This window comes from Pan paniscus, chromosome 1 (genome assembly GCF_029289425.2).
Source record: "Pan paniscus chromosome 1, NHGRI_mPanPan1-v2.0_pri, whole genome shotgun sequence".
NCBI lineage: Eukaryota > Metazoa > Chordata > Mammalia > Primates > Hominidae > Pan > Pan paniscus.
Genome location: NC_073249.2, coordinates 104,302,230 through 104,323,487, shown reverse-complemented (window position 1 = coordinate 104,323,487; position 21,258 = coordinate 104,302,230). Strand labels below are relative to the sequence as shown.

Genomic DNA, 21,258 nt, shown 5'->3' with positions numbered 1-21,258 from the left:
GGAGTGAAATGGATCAGGAGCAATTATGTTCAATTTCACCTTTAAGTTTTCTCAAAAGGAGGAGGATTAAGAATCAGCCACCTTAGTACATACTTAAAGGTAAATATTACATTTAAGAAAATCCTTGTTATCTTAATGTGGCACTGAGAAAATACTATCAAGTACAGCACGTGGACTAAGTTAGAACATTAAATACACAGGATCTCTTGATAGAATTATCCTCAGACTTTCCAGTTTTAATCTTCTAGATTTACTGAAACCTGATCCTGTCCCTGCTGATGAAACGTCAGAGGAATGGGATCCTGTAGGTGAAGATCATCAGCTTATAAAATCCTGTTGCCATCAATGGGGGTAGCAGGAAAATGATGAAGATTGGTTAAGGGGCCAGTGGACTTAGCATTGAAATGAATCATGGACTTGAAGCCAAAAGACTCAGTTTGTGTCCCAGCTCTCTCAAGCAAAGCCCCCAAGTCCCAGTTTCCTCATCTATAAAAAATAATAAAAATACTTAATGGACAAAGTTGTGTGGGAATCAAATGAGATAAAAGTATGCTCTGCATATACCCTAAAGTCTTATTTAAATAAAGGCATTCTTTTCATCTGAGAAATTGAAGAAAAAGATGCCCTGAACAAGAAAGACAGGAGAAAAGATTTTTTTTTTTTAAATGAAGGATAAAATGATGAAATCCCCCCAGGTATTCCTACAGAAAGGCCTTACCCATGAGCTGTAGGCATATATCCGGTCCTAAGGTCCATTTTGGAGTAGCCCAGCACTCAGTCTGAAAGATTGGACACTGAGAAATATGTGCATCCCATTTTTCTAACTAGCAGCATTTTGATCCTGTCTTATTATCTATCCATACCCAGGCTAGCACACATGATTTTTTCTGCTTGCACTTCAGGAGAAGATAGTCATTGGACAAAAGGTGGGTCATTCTCACGTTGACCAAGTTTCTGTTCCAGTATCACCCTCCCAGGTAGGCCTTTATTCACTCTAAATAGATCACACTGTCTAAAATAGCTACCTTTCCTGCACACAGTCTCTTACTATGCCATTTACTGTCAAAGCTCTTCTCACTCCCTGATATGATTTTGCACATTGATTTGCTTGTTCATTGCATGTTCCCTCACTACAATGTAAATGCCTTGCCAGTTTTGATCACTACCATATCCCTAAGGCCTAAGAATGTTCAGTACATACTAGGTGCTCAATAAGTACCTTTTTTTTTTTATAAGTGAATGAATGAATTCTATTCTTGTCCTATTCCATTGACATTTTCCTGTCTTAGCTGCCTTGGACAGCTCTGAAAGTTCTGCTATTTTGTACACTATTGTCTTTCTCTGTCATTTGAATCTTTTCCTTACTTAGTTTGGGTTCCTCCAATAGTAGAGCTTGAGACAAAGGTTTGGATACCAGTAGTGTATTTAGAAGGTGATCCGAGGATTGGAGAGAACAGGGAGAGTAAGAAGAGAAACAAAGAAGAACCAACAAAAAAGTGCCTTACCTGGGTTGCTGATGTGGGCAGCAGGCACTCAATTTCATCTGGGTTTCCTGAGAGATGTGCAGAATACCTCCCAAAATACAGAAGATGGAACATTAATTCACACAAACTGAAAAGTTTGAAAAAAAAAATTAGTCTTTGCCCTTGAGAAAACTTTACTCTGAGTGAAAATGAAAACAAGAAATGCTTGTGACTTATTCATTGTATCAAAGGGAATTAAATTTTATTGAGTACCAAACATGAGCCAGGGACTGTACCTGGCAAATTATATATATTGTCTTATTTCATTATGGCAACAGGAGCTGCCATATATCAGGCAGCTACAATTTAACCAGGTTCTTCACATGCATGCTCTCACCAGTTCTTACAACTAGTCAATATGAGTTTTTATTTCCATTTAAGAGATGAGAAAAGTTGAGACTTGGGGAAAAGAAATAGCTTGGCCTAGGTAACACCATCAATTCATAGCAGATCTTTCTGACTCTATAGCTTGTCCTATAGAGAAACAATTACATGTAAGGAAAATAAAAGGCAATATAAATTTAAGTGAGTGACTACATGACACTTTCTTGTGAAGAGTTATAAGAATTCAGAGAACGCAATGTGCAACATGAGGACCATGGTCAATAATATTATATTGTACACTGGAAATTTGCTAAGATAGTAGATTTTAGGTACTTGTACTGTAAAAAAAGAAAGGTAACTATGTGAGATGGTGAATATGTTAACTTGCTTGACTGTAGTAATCATTTCACTATACATACGTATATCAAAACATCATGTTGTATACTTTAAATTTATATGATATAATCATATAAAAAAATAGAATTCAGAGAAGTGAATGACTGTTGTGAGCTACATTTAAATTTAACAAGATTTTATTAAGAAAATTGGGTTTTTTAAAATTTTTAAGAGAAAAGTGGGGAGGAGAAAATGGATTCCTCTAGGCCAAGGAAACAGCTGGAGAGAAAGGCATGAAGATGAGGTAACTGGCTTCATGGAACCTGAATTATTTTTCATCAAAGAGCTCAACCCCCCATATTATCTTTCATAAATAGGTAGTGTGCCATGGAATTATGGAACATGAAAGGTATGGATTTAGAACATGATCTAGGTTAAAGAAAAAAGAGGAAGAAAACTAAAAGAAAGAAGAAAATCCAGATTGTTGGGATGATTCTGAGGCCCTAGAACCTTAGAAACTCTAAACTCTTTCAAAGTGTATTTGAAGAGATATATATTCAGTGTGTGCAGTCTGACAACAGTGGAATGCCAATAACATTTAATTTCCTGGACTTCTAAACTTCTTAACCTGTTGTGCTGCTGGAATGGGACTGTAAATCAAAATATGCTAAATTGTATGGGGAACATGTGTATTTAGTCTTTCCAAACTGCCCAGTGATTTTTTAAAACACTCCTCACAATAGTATTTATGCTGGTCTTGTTTTTCATAAGTCTTTCTTCTCAACCATGCTGCAACTGGTTAATATAGGCATCAAACACAGCACACAAGAAGGAAGAATGCAGAAAAGAAATTCAGAAATGGATGAGAAAGGCCAAAGTATCCCTGACATCTCTCCCATCCCAACTGTTCTAAATGTTCTTCCATTTTCAAACACTACAACAACAACAAAAAATTGGAATATTGCTTTGGGTCTAGTAAATCATTAGCAAATTAAGAACCTGTTTTTAATAACATTTAACTTGTAAATAATGCATTAATTCACTAGCCTGAATGTTAGTTTGAGCATTTGAAACTCTGCTACTAAATTTGTAATGAAAGAAATGTGCTGCAACAGTAGGCTATATGGTGAATATAACAGATTAAATATGACAGTTGAATCATATTTGTGAAAATGGGGTTATAATTAGAGGACACCTGCAGCTCTTTTCCAACCAAAACAACAGAAATTAAACTTGCATAAATTGTGTGTGTGTGTATTGCATTTTCTATTGGCGTGTTTCTTTTGTTCTCCTTGAGTCTTGTGTTAGGTTTTATCCCCCGTTTTTCAGGTCATATGTTAAGCAAGCAACAAGTGGCCTTTTGCTGGACACACTTTATTGGATCTCAAAATGACACATTTTTGGGAGGAAAAGAAAAAAAGGACACAGAGATCTTTTTTCCTAGGAGTTAGGAGTTACTAAAATTCATGAGTGATAGCCCAGCATATTATAACTGCTCAGAATTAGAGGAAGCCATGTGAAAAGGAACCAGTAGGGATTTCAGTCTCAACTGCCTTGCCTCCAACTATCAAGTAGGATTTCTCAGATGAAAACATGAAGAATGTGGCACCCTGCCAGCTATACATTATTAAAATTATGTATGGCAGTGAGTCAGATAGAGAAGTTGCTAGACATAGGGATTAAACCAAAGATAAACTAAATATTTGCAATGACTAATAATTAACAAAGTGCTGTCATTTCGCTAATTCATTGTTTCTCATTCATTCAACAAATATAGATAAGCACCTTGCAGAGGCTATACTAAACTAGGCCCTGGGATACACAGCCGAATAAGACACAAATCCTATGCCCTCAAAAGGCTGAAAATCTGGTTTGGGAAAATATCTGTAAATCAAAAGAAAGGCAGATCATGCAAGTCAGAGAAAGAGATGAAATACTAAGAAGGAAATCTTGGCACATCTGTCAAATGCAACAGGGAAGTTAAGAAAGATAAAGACAGAAGCATTTCTGTTGAATTTGTCAATCAAAGTTCATTAGTGACCTTGGCAGAAACTATTTTAGTGGAGTGTTGGGAACAGAAACCAGATTACAGTGAGCTACAGGATGAATAAGAAAGAGAATGTAGAAAAGTGAGTGTAGACTGCTCTTTTCAGAAGTCTGACCATGAGAGACTAGAGACAGAGACAGAGAGACTAGAGACAGAGAAAGAGAGTGAGGAAGTTGGGGGTGGTGGGGGAGAGAAAGTATGTAAAGAGTTGGTTTTCAAAGGCCTGAGCAAGTTGCATATGCTGAGTAGTGGTCACACCCGTTGCACACAGAGAATCTTGGCATATTAACATACATGAGTGCACATCAGTTATACATTTTCTCCCTATCAGAAGTTGAAATTCCCTTTTAATATTCCAAGTATTAAATTCTCATTTAATATGCTAATTAGCCTGCATTTTACAACAGATTGTATTAGAGCCTGGATACACATCCAACTCGATTCCATGTATGGAGCCGTAGTTGATTTGGTCAATAACTTGCATTGTTCTGCATGAGAACTTCCACAATTTGCTACCTCATTCTAATAGGGTTTGCTTGAATTATATGAAATCACCACCTTTACTGGTCAAAACCAGCTGAATATTGGCAATTTCATGTGGTTCAACCTAATAGTCTGCAGGGGTCTGGGGAGATCATAGCATGTGAATATAATATTGAATGAGACATAGGAAGAAAGAAACAAGATAGCTGGGACAAAGGGTATTGAATGAGTAGAAAAAAAGTAGTAATCTTTTTGTTTGGGTTAGGTGTGTGTTCCCAAGGGAAATAATTTTTGAGCATGTAGCTTGAAAGTAATAATACCAGTTTTAGGTAGTACAAATGGCTCAGGGGATCAATTGGGATTTAGGGAGCGGAGCTTTTACCTGCAATCTGTCCAATTTAGTCAGACTAACTTGCAATTTTTACACTGTTAAACATCTTATAAATCTGAGACCAACAGATCAAAGAAAAGCTCTTTCAATTGAGTGTCTGGGTAACTTGTGGCAAATTTTTTATCCCCGTTGTAATGTGATTCCTCCATCTCTAAAGTGAAGGCATGGATTACCCACTCATTCTCAATCCAATGTGAAAGGTCCAGAATTCTGTGTCAGAGTTAAGAGAGTCCTGGTGCAGTCAGCAAGGGAAAGTAATTTTTCCAAACTGCCTGTGCTAAAAATAAACCCAGGGTAGTCTCAGGGGAGAGCTACCCAGTCCCTTTCACGGACAGTAAATTCACTGTGGTGGGAGGTGAAGATGGACTGAAAACAAATACCTGAAGAAAGAAAAACATCCTAATGCGGGCACCAGTGGTGAGTTGATGGGAACTGAGCTACCACTGGGAATGCATCACCTGAGCATTTTCTCCAGAGCAGAGTTGTTGGACAAATCTATGAGGAGAAATTTCCACAGCAGGGCACAATTTGGGCTCTGGCTAAGTTCTTGGAATGTCATTTGTCAGCTGTCAGAATCCTATATTCATAAAGGGAGAGGAAAAGTCTCACTAAAATGCAACTAAAGAACACACAGCAGCAGAACCTGGTCTCTTCTGTGTTAACAGAACAAACATGAAAATAGTTAAGCCAACATACTTGGAATTTGTGTCAATCATGATACTTTCATTGCTCGTCTTGAGTTTTCATGTCTATCATGCCACGGCGAGGCAATCACTCAGAACAACCCATGGCATTTTGCAGAGCACCAAAGAAGAAGAAGTGGTGAATCATGGGCCTGAGACTTGGTTACACAGTGTCTTAGAGAAATATCCCAGCTCCTTCTCAAGCTATAAAATTCCTCCTGCTAGGCCAAGAATAGATATGGAATTTCCTATCATCTCTGAATTTTTATTTTACTGAGTTGCAAGCAGAGCTCTTTCTCCTATTGTATTTATATTATCATAAAATTGATCTTGAGTATGTAGAACTTAAGAAAGTCTCCAAAGACAGATCTGGATGGGCCTCTGTCTTCCAGCTTATAAGATGTATTTTGTAAAATTTAGCATAGCTGCTTTTATTATTATAATACCTAAAATGTATGTGATTAAATACATGAACTGCCTCCCTGAAGGTAAGACAGCTTCTAAATTCTAAAGCTAAATAATCTAGCCCACAGGGCCAGACATAGAATTGCACCCAGAAATTCATACCAAATGTCAAGTCACCTTGGGGTTACTCCTGAGGGCTCAATGCTGATCATGGTTAGGAAGAGGTAATTTGCCCCACTGTCTTGCTTGAGGATGATTTTTTACTGCCACACATGGAAAAAGTTGCAGCTAATTATATGATTGTTCCAAATTATGAGTTCTCCTCCCTAAAAGAAGCTTATACTTTCCCATCCCATTGACATCAAGCTTGGTCATGTGACTTGCTTTGGCCATTGAAATGTGAGCAAAAGTGACAATTACCACTTCCCAGTGGAAACTGAGAGCCATCTTGGGGCTCCACAATTGCTCTTCTCCCTCTGCCCAAAGAATGGCATGACCTAAATAGGGACTCAATTTCAGAATGAAGATATGTAGAGCTGCAACTGACCTACAGCCAACCTGTAACAAAAGAGAGAAATAAATCCAGATGGTTGTAAGCCACTGAGAAATGGTGATTGTTTGTTACCAGAGTATAACATAGAAAAAGCTATCCAACACAACAGTAAAACAAACCCATCAGGTACAGGAAGTGGATCTGCTCCCTGAAACCCATAAACAACCACTCTAGCTGTATCTTAGCACAAATAAGGAAGAGGACCAGAAAAGAAAGGAAGAAAGGAGTTAGGGAAAGAAATCTCAATATTTCCCAAGGAAATATTGGTGGTGTTCTAGAAGAAGTGGCTATGTTACAACAGTTGCATCTTAGGACATTTATTCACTTCCAGGCTTTCATCTCCTCTCAGTGCTGCAAGGAATATCCTGCTCTAAGAACACCACTTTGAAAAGGACTGGCCATAGATGACTTTGGAAGACCAAAGAGTTCTGTATTGACCTCAGTTACGTCCTTAATACTCTCCAGCAAACATACAATATTTCCGTAGTCCATTAACTCTCCTACTCCCCTGAAAACTGTTTCATGCCTACTCCTCCCTTCTCAAACCTCTAAATGCCTCTGTCATCCTCACTCCAAGCTGATTATTTTGCTTCCTAGTTCACTGAGAAAATAACAGCAATCAAAAGAAACTGCACTCAGCCTCCAGCACCACCTCCTTTTCTCCTGCATGTGTGCCCATCTGCTCAACTTTTCCTCCTAGCCATGCTTCTAGTCAAAATCAACCCCTTAGCTTGCTGCTAGATCTTCTTTTACTCATCTATTGAAGGACGCTGTTCCAGTGATTTTCTTTTATTTCTTCTACTTTGCCTGTTTTTTCTCTATTTGATCACTCTCACCAACATTCAAACATCTTGTTTTCTCATATTTTTTAAAAGACTCTTTACTCCAATTCCTACTAGCGATTCCCCTTTCTCACACTTCCTTAATAGCAACACTCTTTGAAAGAGTGTCCATATCCCCTGTCTCCAATTTCTTTCCTTTTGTTCTCTCTAGACCTCACTCTAATCAGACTTTCACCTGCACCTCTCTACAGACACTGCTCTGATCAAGGTACCAAAACTCCTACTTTGCTAAGCCAGTGGTCATTTCTCAGTCCTCATTTTATGCAAACAATCAGTAGCATTGGACACAATCACTCTCTCCTCTTTGAAACACTTTTTTTCCTCCACTGAGCTTCCAGACTCTCTGCTTGTTCAGTTTTATTACTACTTGTCTAGTCACTTCTTTTTGTTTCCCTCGATGCTTCTTCTCATCTCTGCAGTTTTACTCCCCAGGCTCAGTCCTTGAACCTTTTTTTTTTTTTTTAATCTATGTTTACTCCATTGGGAAGCTCATCCAATCTCAGAGCTGTAATAAATTGGTACTTCCAGCCTGGCTCTCTCCCCTGAAACTCACACTCATGTCTTTATAAGACATGATACATGCATGGAATGGATACCTAACAGGCATCTAATAGTTGACATGTCTAAACTAAACTCCTAATAGCCTACAGCAGCATCACAAAAACTGCATCTCCCACAGTCTTCCCCATCTCAGCAAGTAGCAACTGTTAGTTCAAGTCAAAACTCCTTGCAGTTTCCTTGAGTCCTCTTTTTTCATACCCCCATTCTAAACATACAAAAAATCCTATTGGTTTTACATTCACAACACATCAAGAATCCCATCACTTCTCATTGCTTCTACTGCTGCCGTTATAGTCTGAGCCACCATCATCTTTTGCCTGGATTAGTGCAGTAGCCTCCTAACTGTTCTCCTCTTTCCGTCTTTGACCTTTTCTAGTCTATTCTCTACACTGTTTTAATGAAGCAATAAAGTTATTTCATTAAAACATGCCAAATGGCACTCTCTCCTCAACATCTCCCCAGAGTCTTCTCTCATGCCTCCTGGTACCCTGCTCCTCATTTATTCCATCCACTCCAGCTATACTGGTTTCCTTGTTATTTTTTGAGAATATAAGACATGCTTCGATGTCAGCACCTTTACATTTGCTGTTTCCTCTCCCTGAAAATGCTTTCATTCTCTCCATGAACTGGAAGCAAAGTCATTATGGCTCACATCTTCCTTCAGATCTTTACTAGTGAAGTCTTCCAAGACTAGCCTACTTGATGTTGCAAACCCCACCCAGCATGCTCTACCCACCTTCCTTACTTTATCTTCCGCTAAGCACTTATGATTGTCTAACATATCATATGTTTGACTTACTTAGATTATTTATTGTCTGTATCCCCCAACCTGGAATGTAAGCTCCATGAGGGAAGGGAGTTTTTATTAACTGCTGTACCCCTAAATACCTAGAATAAGGCCTGGCACATAGGAGTCTCAACAAAGACTTGTTGAAAGAATAAATGAAATGTTTTTGCAAATCACCTTCTTAATGCCTGGAAATGTTGATTTAGTGTTTCATCCCCTTTACTTGGAATAATAAAAGAATATTAAGGTTGCAATGGCTTTAGAGTTAATCTAGTTTAATACTGTCATATGACACAGAAGAAAACTTTGGCCTAGAGGAGGAAATAAGCTTTCTGAGGTTGCACACCTAGCTCCTAGCTAATGGCACAGCAGGGCCAGATGCCCTGGCTCCCAGCCCGTCTCTCCTCCCACAGTACCAACCACCCCATCCTCCTTCTGGCTTCCATGAGTAAAACTAGCTCCTGCTAATGCCTCTGCTTTTATTTTGTATCTCATCTTTGTTATATCATCTTGATATCTTCATAAATCTGCTTTTATCTCATTTTGCAAGAATATTTGTATAAAAATAAAAAGGGATGATTTCCACAGAATTTAAACAAAACCCCTACAGACTCTACTAAAGGTTTCATTAGATTCTTTAAAGATGTATTATGTATAAATATGCAAAAGATGTGTTAGAATTTAAACTCCAGGAAAAAAAAAAGTTTCAGAAAACATGATTAACATGTTAATAATGGCACCTAACTCTCCAAAAAGTGTGGCAAAGATTCAGTGAGAAAACATGCATTGCCTGCCATACATGAAAGACAAAGGAAGCATATGCTATGGCACAGGTTGGTGTGTGTGAGGTGTGAGACTTCTGTGAGTACTAGAGTTCCTACGTATCCCTGTTGATGTTACACAATATTGAGACCCAATTTTCTATCTTAATAAAAACATATGTGGTGAATTTGTAATGGTCCAATTTGTCACGGCAATTTATTATTCTACTTCCTAGAGCACTTTAGAGAATACTTTTTGAATACTGATTTAAAAAAAATAAAAAGAGGCACAACATCTCCCTGAACCAGTAGGTGCCAACAGTTATCATCATCTCCGTTTTGCCTATGATATAAACTAAAGCCTAAAGGTTACTTACCTCCGTTCAAGCACAGCCAAGCAATGGGAGACATGGAACCAGAAGCTCAAATGTCTAATTCCTAAACCTGAATTAGTTCATTGAGTCAGTCAGCCTTGTAAGCACTAGTAAGCAATTCAAGATGAAAAACTAAACATTATTTTTCTTTCATACTAATAATTTTTCACTCTGTTCCCACAGAGAAATAGGGTCTACATCCCATGGCCTTGAATCTGGGTGGTCTCTGTGACTGTTTGGCCAGTAAAGCCATAGCAAAAGTGAAGCCAGCTCAGATTCCAAGTCTACACCTTATGAAACTGGTAGTTTTCACTTTCTGTCTCTTGGAACACTCTCTCTGGAAACCCTTAATCACTATGTAAGAAGTTCTACTACCCTAAAGCCACCCTACTAGAGAGGCCATGTGTAGACACTCCAGACAAGCCCAGCTGAGCCCCACTTTCTAGCCAGTGGCAGTCATGTGAGGAAAGCCATCCTGACCCTCCTGACAAGCCGACCCACCAGCTGAAAACCATTGAGTGTCCTCAGTCAATTTGAAATGGAGCGGAAGAATCACCCAGCAGAGGCATGCCCAAATGCCCAAGCAGCAAGGTCCTGATATAATAAAATGATTGTTATTTTTAGCCACTAAGTTTTGGAGTAATTTGCTATGCTGCAGTAGATAATAAGAACAGAATTTGATACCTGGAAGTGGAGTGCTGCCATAACTATCTAAAACATGTGGCCATGGTTTTGGAACCAGACAATGAGCAAACGCTGCAAAGATCTTGAGGACACTGTTAATGAGAATAGAAAAACCTGAAGGAGACTTCTAGTGAATACTTAGAGGAAGATAGTACAGGAATTACTATTGGAGGCTGGAGAAAAAGTGACCCTGGTTATGAAGTGGCAGAAATTTTGACAATACTGTTGCCTGTTGTGATCTAGACAATAGAATATATACCTAATGAACTGATGGATTTGGCTGGGTTTGGATCTCTGATAGGAATGCCAGAAGTGCCAAATGATTTGTTTTATGCATGTATAATACTGTATAGAAAAAGGTGAGCTTAGAAATGAAATGTTTATTGTAGTTAAATAATTAGTTATATTATTTTGTCATATTACTATGTAATTCCTAGGAAGCAGGACTGAGATGTAATAAAAGAATGTGGACATGTGACCAGTAAGATTTCAGAAATACTACAGACTAGGGACTGCTCTTTGCTTTTCATTCTATTTTTGAATGAGAATGCCAACTGCATTTTTCTTACCTTCATCTCAACATTGTGTATTGGGGATGGAGGAGCAAATAATGTGTTTCTTTAGTCCACAGGTCGAGAGGAACCATACTTGAAGAAACATACCTGAAGGGTTTCATCCATATGTGGGCCTGATTTGGATGATAAAATCCTGCATCTTGAGCCTGATCTTGATGCTGCCTGTGTTCTGATGCCATCAGGAGTTGAGAGTCTAGGGGTTTTAGAAAGGGTGAATGTATTTTCCCACAGGCAAGGAACATAATCAATGGCCAAAATGTGCACTGTGACAAATTAAAGGTTGCTACAAATTCTCTGATACCCTTCCATTAAGAGGTAGGGCAGATATTCCCTCCCCTCAAATCTGGGTGGGCTCCATGACTTGCTTTGATCAACAGAAAACGGCAGCAGTGATGCTGGGCCAGTTGTTGGATCCAGGCCTTAAGAACCAACAACTTCCACTTAAGTTCTCTTGGAACACTGAGTCCCTGACTACCCTAATATCATGTTGGAAAGGCTACATGTAGGCACTCTAGTTGCCAGTCCCAGCCAAGACCAGCTTTTCAGCCATCCCCATCACTAAATTTGTAAATGAAGCCATCTTGGAATCTCCAGACCAGCTCATTTGGCAGCTGGGTATCATCAAGTTATCTCTGCTGACTCCACATGGACAAAGGAATCACCCAGCTGAGCCCTATTCAAACTATTGACCAAAAAAATAGTGAGACATAATAAAATGATGTTTTAAGCCAGTAAGTTTTAGGATAATCTGTTACATAGCAAGAGATAACCAGGACACTAACTATACATGCATAGAGTAAACAGAGGTAGGCATACTTTCCACATTGAATTGTGCTTTCTAAAGAGGTGATGATGAGTTACCTTTTTGTAAAGGTAATACATTTCAAATGTGCTAAGGATGCTTTCTCTTTTTCTTATCCACAAAACATGCAGACAATAGTCACTCTCTCCTTAGTTCATAAGAATTTTGAGAGGAACAAAGGAGATAATATATGTCAAAGGCATCTGCAAAGCATTTCTCACTAAGCAAATGTAAGACATTATTACTTTTATAGAAATTTAAGTAAAATACAGGGTTTTGTGCAATTTAAATAATCACCTAGTTTCTATCAACTTTGGAAGTTTAGCTAATCACATATCTGATTCTTCTACATACTCAGGTATTCATATACAGGTATAAAATTGCTGTCCAATAAACATAGACTTTCTTCAGTACTAAATTAAAGCAGTGCTTGTTAATAAAAAAATCAATAATACATTTTAGCACAATGTTGACATGTAACACATATATTTTAACTCAAATATGTAAAGCACAACTGGTATTAGTTAATTCAATCAAGCAGGCAACTCTTGAAGGAGGTGGGAGGTTGCAGAAAACAGCTAGCTTGAAATGGAAACCACCCCTGTGCTGTCGTTCTGCCTCATCTTGGTTCATGATGTTCTCATCTTTATGCACACTGTGCATAAAGGAGAGAGATAAAGGGGTGTTAAAATACTTTCTTCTGTAGCACAGAATAAAGTGTTATGAAAGTACAGAAGTAGACACGTGCATTGTTTCTTGTTAGGAAACCTGAGACTGTGGAAAACTTGCTGAACTTCAGGTTACTGAACTCAAATATAATGTGATGTTTTATGCTTTTAATGATAGTTCTTCCCTCTCAGAAACTTAGCATGTATAGTCTTTGAAAGGTCTTTTCCTATATTTACTATCAAAAAGAAAGCTAAAAGCATATAAACACATGAGCACACGTACATACAAAAAATTATCCCTTGGTAGCACTGGCAGTGTCTGCTCTTAACTCTAACCTTTCATTTAAATGGACAGTACACAGTGAATTGTCCAGTATCTCGGCTATCATGTCACGCAGTCATCTCTGCATCAGCTCCCCCTATCAATGCCTCTTTGGAGTCGGGCTCCAATCTGCAGAGCAGATAGAATTCCAAAAATCCTGAGCCCCTGTCGCTGTGAGCTTGTTTGCCAAGCACATCACAAGATGAGTGGTGAGATGCTGTTCACATATTGGCCCATTATCCCTTCAATATATGGAGCTTCAAGGATTTTTAGGGCCATATAACTGAAGAGAGTTTACCACCTACCAGAAGAAGGACCAAACTCTGACTGGAGAAATCTTGAAGGTGTAATTAACGTTTGTTTCCATCCCCCTTCAGCCAACACCTTTACTGCACTCACACCTGAGATTCAGGGAAAGTGCTAAAAAACAAAAACTTTTAGTAGAAGCTTCGAAAACATGGGCAAGACAAGACCCAGAATTCATTCTTATTTAGCATGTTGGACTGACTAAGTACATAAAAAGCAGCAGAAGTATTGAGAGCTTACCAGGTATCCTCAAAACAACCCTATAAACTAGATTATCCTCCTCATCCTACAAATGAGGAAACCAAGGAATAGGGAAATTGAGGAGCCCACTCAAGGTCACACGTCTGTCATTTATTGAAAGGAAAGAAACATCCAGCTCCTTGGACTTCAAACCTGAGCCATGTTCCTGGCCACTGAATTATACTGGGTTCTGGGTGAGGATGAGGGCAATAATGACAGCTGTCATTTATTGAAAGACAGCCTAAGAGAGGAGAATCTGAGAAATTTAAGATAGGCAGAGCTCCAGTCTCAATTTCCAAATACCTCCATGACCCCAGACAGGTTACTGAACATAGCTGAGTGTCAAGTTTTCATTTTAAGATGGGAATAATTACAACACTCACTTGTGGGGTTGGTGTGAGTTTTAATAATCTGTCAAGTGGCAGGCATTTAATAAGCACAAGAGATTAATTATTAGTAGTTACTATGTGCCAGGCACCATTCATGTATTCATGTTTCATTTAACCTAACAATAACCATAAAAGGAAAATATTATACCTATTTTACAGATACATAAACTGAGGCCTAGGATTGCCTAGAATCACATAGTTAAGTCAGGATTTGATCCCAGGCCTATGATTCCAAAACCTGTGTTAGTTACACACCGTTATTTGGCCTCTCTCAATACACCAGCTTATGTCAACCTGTGCCACAAATGACTTTTTCAATAATCAGTTAACATGTGTCAGCTACTAATGTGGTGAGGCTGTATTGTTGAGTTAACCTATTGCTTTTCAAATTCTATTTTATGCTCTAATGCTCAGGAGAAAAAGACATTTAACTTATATGTAACTTATCTCTCTTGGGAAAATTATTGAATTTATAAATGGTAGCACTTTAAGAAAATATCAAAGATAGCTTAATTTAGAGAAAATGAGTCTGGACTAAGAATCAGGACACTTGGCTTTTGTTTTCCTTTGCTTTTCACAATTCTCCACTGACTAGCTCTGTGCACTTAGACATGTCCCTTAACCTACAAATACCTCTACTTTGTTTCCATGAAGAGAGACATGAGCTTGAAGGGTATCTTCTGATTCTAAGTTGTTACTATTTAGTGCCTGCGACACATATGCACATATGCACACGCAGAATTCAAGAGCCTCTAGAGCAGTAGTTTTTCTCACTATCCAACAACATCGTTGTTGCTTAAAGAGCTGTTTCAAAGCTCAGATTTTGGGAACCTTCAGAATCTGACTTGGTTAATCAGGTTGAAGCTGGAGGATCTATATTTTGTGAACACTTCCCAGCTTCTTCAGGAGAGAAGTTAGGCTTGGTAATCACTGCTTCAGACCACTTTGCGGGTTTGGCAAAATAACCATGCCCTGAAACCACGAGGATGACCGAAGCCTGCCTCACGACCTCTGTTCCATGGAGTAAGTTCATTGATAAGGCAGAGCTGTAATGCACCAAGTTTGCATTTCTTGGCCATATATTATTACACGGTGTGTAGGTGGAAAAAAAAATTTACAGATTATTTTCCTGTAGAAAAAGGAATGCTGCCAGGGGCGGTGCGGTGGCTCAGGCCTGTAATCCCAGCACTTTGGGAGGCCGAGGCGGGCGGATCATGAGGTCAGGAGATCGAGACCATCTTGGCTAACATGGTGAAACCCCTTCTCTACTAAAAATACAAAAAATTAGCCGGGCGTGGTGGTGGGCACCTGTAGTCCCAGCTACTCGGGAGGCTGAGGCAGGAGAATGGCGTGAACCCGGGAGGCGGATCTTGCAGTGAGCAGAGATCGCGCCACTGCACTCCAGCCTGGGTGACAGAGCAAGACTCCGTCTCAACAAAAAAAAAGAAGGAAAGAAAAGAAAAGGGAATGCTGTCCTGATGGCATCAATTTTAAAACTGGAGTAAAACTCTAGAAAGCAGTAGAATTAACCTACTTATTAGTGGCATCCCTAGTATGGATAATTACATTCAACTTGAGCATCACCCAAAGTCGAGAAAAAGCATGATCAATAAGACCCAAATACATGATCAGTACATGAACACCAAACTTGCATTCTAGTAGATAGATTTAGTGAGCTGGGATCATGACATGATACCTAAACAGGTAATAAAATTGAACATGAGGGGCAAAATGTATTGAAGAGAGTCCAAAGACAAAAACAGTAATATATCTATATGAAGAAATGAGTTATAGCTATTTACCACTGTCAAACCCACCTGAAGTCAGTGTAGAAGGGATGCCACCAGTCAGAAAGGAATGGGTCATATTTTAAAGCATTAAAGCATGAATATCACCCAGACCATCATAGTAAACATGTATGTATCAAAGGACCAATGATACCATGTGTAAAGGGCTGAAGGTTATGTAGGCACAGTCCAGTGTCAACATTTCTAAAACTTAAGGATTATGCAAGCCAGCAAGTAAATGCACAAAAATCATTTGCCAATTTAAAGAGAAATTCTGTGTGTGAACCTCAGTAATTATTTTTCAAGTGCTATTTTCAAAATGGAGCTAACAACTCTGTCTACAGAATGTTTGACAATTATTAAATTATAATCTACAACCACACTCAACTCCTTGGCAGAAAAAGACATGTGAGGAAAGGGGTGAAATGGATGAGAGCAATATAGTCCTTAAAAACACCTGGACACCCTCCCATATAAGCTTCAGAAATCACAAGGATCAGGCATTCTTCGAGATCTAATCTCAAAACTTCATCAGGTGTTTATTATGTACTGTTAAGAAAAAAGCTTAATGACAAACTGAATCCTACATAGATGACTAGCTGCCTGATTGCTCTGCCCAGAGGGTCATAGGAAACATAGGGATCAAAGGGTGTATCCATGTTCATGGAAGCTGAACTCCAGTTTCACTGTCTTCTGCTTCCCTTAGGTACATTTTATTAAGTCTTCTGGGCTGAATTTGGAAATCCTTGATGTTGGAAGAAAAGCTGACCTATTTCCTTATGCTGGAGCTTTTCTGAGCTGATGTTCCTCCAAAATTACATTTTTAGACTAAAAGATAACTAACCAGCATCTTGATTTCAATCAGGAAACAATAAAATATGGTGCTGTTTGGGTTATTTTCTTATCTTATTATTTGTTGGCTGGGTATTCACTTAAACCAGCCTGCCCTATATGTTAAATATCAACCTAAGTCTAAAATATTTTACCAGATGGCTTCTTAGTAAAACTCAATAAAAGTGAACAGAAGGAAAATCCAGAGCACAGGACCAGCCAAATAACCCAAATAGACTCAACCTAAGTCCTCTTCTTAGACTCATTATCACATTACAGTATCTCTTCACCAACACCAAACCCCTTCTGAGGTGACAGAGGGAGGCAAGAAAAGTTTGTGTTTTGTGTTATATTTATTTCCTTTGAAGTCATAAGCCACATATCATCTCCTTTTCAAAATCAAATACTCCTGACTTCCTCCATCATTCCTTTCTCTAATGTTCAGAGGGCTCTTCGTCTATCCCCATCTTCCCTAACCCCAGATAAACTTAAGCTTGTTCACTGTCTCAACTGTCGCTCATAAAATATATAATACAGTAGAAAGAGTACTGTTTGGGCAGGAGATCTGAGTTCTAGGTCTAATCCTGCCACTTGCTAGTTTTGGGACCTACAACAAGTCTTAAACTATTCAAGGCTTCAGTGGCTTTATTACTGTAATAATGCATTTGGAAGGGCTGATATTGAGGATCTAAAATTTTCTAGCTACATTTTCTATAATTGTAGCACTATTGGCTAGCTCCTGAAATTAAGCAAAGATCTCAGGGTTGTCCTATGGCAAATACCTGAAAATGAAATTATTTTTTATGAGCACAGATAATTTTTTAAAAAGCTGATATATGCTAATTTTATTATTTAACAAAGTAAGAAGTCAAGAGATTGTTTCATTCTTGGCACGATTCGAGAAATGTGGGATTATGTATGTTAATTAAAATTTTATGTAAATACAAACACTCCAATCATCATAAGAGGAAAAAGAACAAAGAAAACCTAGTTCATATATCTAAAGAAAGAAAAAAGGCAGCCACAAAGAAGCAGAGACAGAGAGACAGAGAAAGCATAAAAAAAGATTAAAAAGGATGATATGAGTTAAAAAGCTTCTGCACAGCAAAGGATACAATCAACACAGTGAAGAGACAACTCATAGAATGGGAGTAAATATTTGCAAACTACCTCCTCTAACAAGGGATTAATCACCAGAATATATAAGGATCTCAAACAACTCCATAGGAAAAAATCCAATAATCCAATCAAAAATGGGCAAAAGATTTTAATAGACATTTCTCAAAAGAAGACATACAAATAAATGGCAAACAGGCATATGAAAGGTGCTCAACGTCATTGGTGATCAGAGATGCAAATCAAAACTGCAATGAGATATCAACCCACCTCAGTTAAAATGGCTTATATCCAAAAGACAGGCAATAACAAACGCTGGCAATGATGTGGAGAAAAGGGAATCATCATATACTGTTGGTGGGAATGTAAATTAATACAACCACTATGTAGAACAGTTTGGAGGTTCCTCAAAAAACTAAAAATTGAGCTATCATACAATCCAGCAATTCCACTGTTGGTTACATAACCAAAAGAAAGGAAATCAGTACATTGAAGAGATATCTGCATTCCTGTTTGTTATAGCACTGTTTACAATAGCTAGAATTTGGAAGCCACCTAAGTGTCCATCAGCAGATGAACGGGTGAAGAAAATGTGGTACTTATACAAAATGGAGTACTATTCAGCCATAAAAAAGAATGAGATCCAGTCATTTCCAACAACATGGGTGGAACTTGAAGTCATTATGCTAAGTGAAATAAGCCAGGCACAGAAAGACAAACAGTGCATGTTCTCACTTTTTTGTGGGATCTAAAAATCAAATCAGTTGAAGTCATGGACATAGAAAGTAGAAGAATGCTTACTAGAGGTTGGGAAATATAGTTGGGGGTTGGGAGGCTGGTGGAGATGTGTAATGGGTACAAAAAAATATAGAAAGAATAAATATGACCTATTATTTGATAGTACAATAGGGTAACTGTAGTCAATAATAATTTAGTTGTATATTTTTTAATAACTTAAAGAATGTAATTGGATTGCTTGAAACCCAAAGGATGAGTGCCTGAGGCAATGGATACCCCATTCCCCCTGATGTGCATATTTCACATTGCATGCTGTATCAAAACACCTCATGTACCCCATAAATATATATACCTACTATGTACCCACAAAAATTTGTTTTAATAATTTAAAAAACTCTTTTAAGATTAAAAAATAAAAGCAAAAATATTAGTTATGAAAATGAATATAAATATATTAAAGTTATTTATTAAAAGATCAAGGTTCTTAAACTAGGTTAGAAAAAACTCCAGCTATATACTGGATTAAAAAATATATGTATAAATTAAAAGTGAAAAGATTAGCAAAGATCTACCAGGCTTATGTAAATAAAAATATAGTAAAAAGGCTTCGGTAAATAAAAAGGCAAAGTGTAGGCAAAATTCACTAGATAAAACAAGGAATGTAAATTTAGAATGCCAAAAAAGTTAGACTTCACAATAAAAGTATAAGAGGTAGAAACCACTATGTACTTAGAAACTAGTATTAAACTACATAGCTCCTCAATGTACTGGCAGAAATAGGTATATACACAATTGGAGTCTTCAAACAGTGTTTTCATTCCTTGATAAATCAAGTAGGACTAAAATAAAACAGATTTAGTTAATGATTTTTAGTTTAATTGTTGTAATTTAATTTTTACACTTACATGAGTACATATACTTTTCAAACATCTCTGGAGTATTTTTGGAAGTTAATGGTGTAATAGAACAAAATTATAATTTTTATAAAATCCCATAAAGGAAAAGTACACAGCCCACATTCTAAATGTTTATTCTAAAATAAACTAGAAAATAGTACCAAGAATTTAAAATAGGAAAGTGTTTATTTGTAAATTAGAAAACATATACATAAATAACTATTGGACTAAAGAAAAGAAGAATTATGATTACAGATTATTCAAAAAATAATAATGATTAGAAGATTACATATCAAATCTTACAAGATAGAACTAAAACTATCAGTAGGAAAAGCAGATTTATGTGCTTGCTTTATTAGAGCATGAGTAACATAAAATAATTAAGCTGAATTAAATTTAAGAAGTTAAAAGATAAAGTTAGCTTTTGAAGCCAAAAAAAACCAGCAAAAATAAAAGCAAAGATTAATGAAAGCAAACACTAAAAATTATAGTGTTCTGGCAAATTCTGGAAAGTCCAGAAAAAAGAGAGAGAGAGCCACAGAAAGAGAGAGAGAGAGTTCACAAAAACAAATAAATGAGAAATGAGTTATAACTATAGATATGAGAGACTCTTAAATGATAAGACAATTTTATATGCAGTTAAATTTTTTTAATTCACTTATGTTCTGAGAAAATATAAATAGCTAAGATTAACTTGATAAGTAGTAAATCTGGATAGGCTTTTGTCAATAGAAAAAAAGTTGAAAAAATAATTAATTCCAATAAAGTTTCTAAGTGAAAACCATTTTACTAGTCTTTGCAATTTTTTTTTTTTTTTAAACAGGGTCTCACTTTGTTATGCAGGCTGGAGTGCAGTGGCATTATCTCAGCTCACTGCAAACTCTGCCTCCCGGGTTCAAGTGATCTCCTTCGTCAGTCTCCTGGGTAGCTGGGATTACAGGCACGCACCAGCATGCTCAGCTAATTTTTGTAGTTTTAGTAGACACAGGGTTTCACCGTGTAGCCCAGGCTGGTCTTGAACTCCTGGACTCAAGCCATCAGCCCTCAAGTGATCCTCCCACCTCCACCTCCCAAAGTGCTGGGATTACAAGTGTAAGCCACCATGCTCAGTCTAAGTCTTTGCAAATTTTAAAGGAATAGTTTGCACATTGTATATACTGTTTCAGTACAGGAAGAGATGGAAAACTTACAAATTCCTTGTAGCATTAGCATAACCATAATAATCTAATGAAGATAGTGTGGAAGAAAAAAATTACAAACCAATACTACTTATGAAGGTTGATGTAAATTCATAAGTAAATTTCTAGAAAACTGAATGTGTTACTTAAACAATAAGAACTGGCTGGATATGGTGGCTCATGCCCATAATCCCAGCATTTTGGCAGGCAGAAGTAGGAGGATCACTTGAGGCCAAGAGTTCGAAACCAACCTCGTCAACATAGCAAGACCCTATCTCTACAAAAATAATTTTTTAAAAATTAGCCAGGCATGGTGGTGCATGCCTGTAGTCCCAGCTGCTCTGGAGGCTGAGGTAGCTGGATCACTTAAGCCCAGAAGTTTGAGACTGCAGTGAGCCATGACCATGCCACTGCACTCCAGTCTGGGCAGCAGAATGAGACCCTGTCTCCAAAAAACAAACAACTGTAAAGGGTCTGACATCTTACCCTACTTGCAAGCTAACAAGTTAGCCTGCCAGTTTCATGTGGCAGAAGAAATGAGACTTTACGGTCAGAGACAAAGGATTTTGTTGCTCTTGGCATACACAGGAAACAGCATAAGCATCAGTATGTTCATCACTGCTCCTGACCCCTCGCCCACCCGTTCTCAGGTGGGC

At 37.8% G+C, this 21,258-nt stretch overlaps 1 protein-coding gene across 2 annotated transcripts in view; it reads right to left on the bottom strand.

Annotated features, from left to right (window-relative positions):
* LOC129394502 (Krueppel-like factor 5) overlaps window positions 1-21,258 on the bottom strand; it is a 73,201-nt gene continuing 51,943 nt past the window's right edge. The window contains exons 8-9 of one of the 2 annotated variants that reach the window (XR_010112636.1): window positions 11,417-11,522; window positions 1-1,611 (exon numbers count right to left, since the gene is read on the bottom strand). The gene's annotated coding sequence lies outside the window, so the exon portion shown is untranslated. The remainder of the gene's footprint in view (window positions 1,612-11,416; window positions 11,523-21,258) is intronic. The other variant, XR_010112635.1, reaches the window with a different exon arrangement.